This window comes from Corvus brachyrhynchos, unplaced genomic scaffold (genome assembly GCF_000691975.1).
Source record: "Corvus brachyrhynchos isolate BGI_N302 unplaced genomic scaffold, ASM69197v1 scaffold106, whole genome shotgun sequence".
Classification (NCBI taxonomy): domain Eukaryota; kingdom Metazoa; phylum Chordata; class Aves; order Passeriformes; family Corvidae; genus Corvus; species Corvus brachyrhynchos.
Window position 1 is genome coordinate 931,083 of NW_008238834.1, and position 3,944 is coordinate 935,026.

Below are 3,944 nucleotides of genomic sequence, written 5' to 3' on the forward strand. Positions count from 1 at the left end.
CTAAAATGACAGGTAGTAGAATAAAAGTTTAGCATCCCAATGATTTTTTTTTCTGCATTTGTTATTGCCTCTCTGGAATATGGCAGAGCCACCAATATCCTTGTAGCATGCAGTGCTGTTTGAGTACTTTGTTTTATACAGGAACCTATAGGGTTGCATTTCAGGTGCTACTTTTTATTATTATTCCATACAATAGTCAATGCAGAATAGAAGTGACAAAACTGGGGAATAAAAACCCAGGCAAGAAGCTGGCAGAATAAATTCAAGACAAATGTATCCTGTTAGTGTCATCTCTTTCAGGTAGCAAAAAGCACCATTTACGCTAAAAACCACTCTGATATTGTTGTGTATTTTGATAACAAATTACTGCGTTTTAAATAAACAGAATTTGAACATCAACCATTTACATAGGCAGACCTTCAGGTGCAAGCTTCATTTTGGCACAAGATGAATTGACACAGAGACTGGGCATGTAGAAAATCCCAGAGAAGTTATGAGATCACCAAGTTCAGTTGGTAAAGAAATACTACACCAAAAATGGCATTTTTTCCTTTTGCCATCTTCCTTTTTCATTTACCGAAAGACCCTTCTTCCTTGGGACCTGCTCTGTTACCTGATGGTATTGTTGATGTTACAAAACACCAGCATAAACACCCCCCATTTTTTTATTCCTTTGAAGATGAAAAAGTAGTCTGCCCTGAAAAAGAGGCTCAAATTCACCACTGTCCTATCTATCAGCAGTAGATCTTGAGCTATCATCCTTACTATAGCATAGAAAGTGGGTGGGTTTCTGTCAGTTGAAGTGAGTGCACAAAATTAGGTGTTCTCACCAAAAAAGATGTTAAAAGCTTTGTCTAAGAAACACCTGGCTAATAGGAATAATTCTTATCTTTCATACCAAGACCTTTAGTCATGAACATTTTTAAGCAAGTGGTACTACCGTGAAATTCTTTGCTGTCCTCTTTCCTGTATATATAGCTTTTAAAATATTAGGTTTAATTTTTTGAAATTTTAAATGTACATTTGAAAATGTTGCTGAATCAGCATTCTGTACCTGCCTCCTTGTGGATGGAAATATCCATGACTCTATGGAAATTCAGATAATAAAAGTGGCAGAAAACAACTTGGTACTAAGAAATACGAGTTGGAAACACAGGAAATATTCTTTCAGAAAAGGACTGATCCTCCTCTGTCTGCATTCTTCTCTCTCCAAAAAATATCACATACTCAAAAGCACATCAACAAAAAAACAAAGACTACACTGACGGAAGTTGGAATAGAGGTGGAAGCACATCTCATTGAAACATATTTGCATTTGAAACTCGTGATGATGACTGAGATTTATGCATCTAAATTACAATTAAATAATGTTAAGGTTGTGAGTAACTCACAAGAGCAAAGAAATGTGCAATTAAAGGGAAAATATACCATATGTCCTTTGATATGTAGGCATATTGCAGTGCATTAAGGAAGTCATAAAAGACACCCTGTTGTGGTTATGTGTTCTGAGACATGTGGCACATTTCTATTGTAGCTATCTATTTCCCTGCTTGTATGCATCTGTGCCATTACTTAAATGTTGATTTTGAATGTGAATTTCCTTTTGCATGGTAAAAAAATAGAGCTGTAAGACTCGGGTTTTTTCAGTGTTTCTTTAGATCTGTTGCTATTTATGAATCTGGAAGTCCAAAATGTTAAACATATGAATGAAAAAACATTGCAAATGGCAAAAAAAATGGATTTAATTTAATCCTCAGACAAAATGAGGAAAAGAAATAGTTTTAGTGACTCTGAATGAATGATCTTATATCTTCCCTCTAAAAACTGACAGAGTTGAATTCCAAACACTGTTCTCCTGTATTTTGCATGGAAATAGGAATGTACTAAAAAAATTCATATATTTCGTTTGGACCATTTGGGGAAATACAATGGGAAATGACTCCTTTCCTTTTAAGGTTCATCACCTGTGGCATCCCACAAACCTATTTTTTTTTCTCAACTCAAAGCCAACCTGAAAGTGTGGAAGAACAAAATGGAACATTCAGATCCTAAGAGCAGTGTTTATGTGGCTGGCATCTAACCCACATCATCTCAAACACTGCAATCACCAAGACACTCCAGTGCTTTATACAAGGTGGTCAGGTGACCAGAGCATGACATCTACATGTCATACTTGTGGAAAAAGAAAAACATTTTGTGGCATTCCCAGTGTATCTCATGGGAACACATTTGCTATGCCTGCAGCCTTGGGACACTTCCAGAGACCTCACCGGTTCTCCAGGGACAAGTATATACTGAAAAAATAAGTCTTCATAATTCTGTTACTATCTGGGTAGGAGATGGTTGTTCTGCACACTGATTTGGCCATGGCCATCATGCATCCTTCATTCGTAGGGTTCTTTGTTGCTGTCTGTAGTAACTAAAAAGTACCAATTTGAACACACAGGTACTACAACAGTTACTCTCTGAGGTCACTCCAAGACCATGTAACAATAACCATGAATCACCATGAAGCCTATCAAATCTAGAAAAATACGGTTTCTTCAAATCTTCCTTTTTTATTTTTGGTTTCCTACAAGTATTATAGTGATGATGATGATGATGATGATGATGATGATAAAGTGCGTAGGAGACAGAAAAAAAGGGACCAAAATAGACCAAAAAATGGACCACAGTGATGACTGAAATGGTTAGAAAAACAAAGTAATGGACATGCTGGCATGGCTCCATCTTAGCATAACCTACAGAGCAAGGCGTTGAGCCACAGATATATCCCAGAGAAAAGCAAGCCAGATTAGCATCAACTCAGGGTCCTGTATAATCTGAAGAGACAAGGCAGAAGAAGTGCCATTGTGGTAACAGAGAGCATCAGGCCCAGGTGGTGAGCCCTTGGGGAGCAGGATGCTGTAGGAATGCAACAACAGCTTGGAGCCAGCAGCCTGGGAACTGGTTGTCAAGGGAAAAAAAGCAGGGGGTGATGGGCAGTTGCAGCATGCCCTCGGACAGCAGAGCCAGCAAGAGTAATCGTCATGGGGCTGGGGACAGGAGCCAGCCTAGACACAGTCCGAGGAGAGAGCATGCCAGTTGGGAAGCAGCCGCACAGCCACGGGGTGGCCATGGATGCCACTGACAATGTGCGCTGTAACCAAAAGGGCCGGCTAGGGCTGGAGGGTATAGCCAGGGCCTTCCGCCAGCAACAGCTGAGCAACAGAGCAAGCAGTGCAAGAGTAAGGACCAAGATTCATGTCTTGTGGCGTGGGCTGTGGTATCCTCCCCCGGGTAGTGAGTGTCCTGCCAGCCACGGCAGCGCACGCCTCTGCCAGCTGCAAGGGCAGGCATCAGCTGGCAAAGGGCAAGGAGTTCTGTACCCACAGTCTGCAGCGTGGCGCTGGAATGCACACAGGCTGAGCAATGGGTGTGCCCGGGAAAAAGCAGGTTTAAAATGCTTTGGATGGGGACTTCCAATGTCCCTGTACCAATTACCCGTTACGACTCTTCATTCTTCCAAAAATTGTCTTAGACTTTGCAAACTCGTTCATGAGGCTCTTTGGCGACACCGAGATTCCCCCCATTGGCTGCACTGAAACAAATCAAGGCTGGTTTCAGCACTTCCAGCGTCTGTAATTTATATTTAATGTGGCAGCCTAATGTGGAGCTTCTTCTTGCTCTGTTTCACAGCAGGGAAGCTGCAGCCGGCCAGCTCATCGGGGAAAACCGCCCCAAGCCCCCAGGCAGCCTGTTCCAGTGCTTTGCCACCCCCCATGTAAAGAAGTCCTTCCTCATGTTGAAGTGGAAACTTCTTGTGTTTTAGTTTATGGCCACTGCTCCTTGTCCTATCGCTGGGCACCACTCTTTTGGCACCCGCCTGCGAGATATTTGTATGCATTAGTGAATCGTCTCTTTCTAGACTAACACGGCCAGCTCCCGCAGTCTCCCCCCCCCAC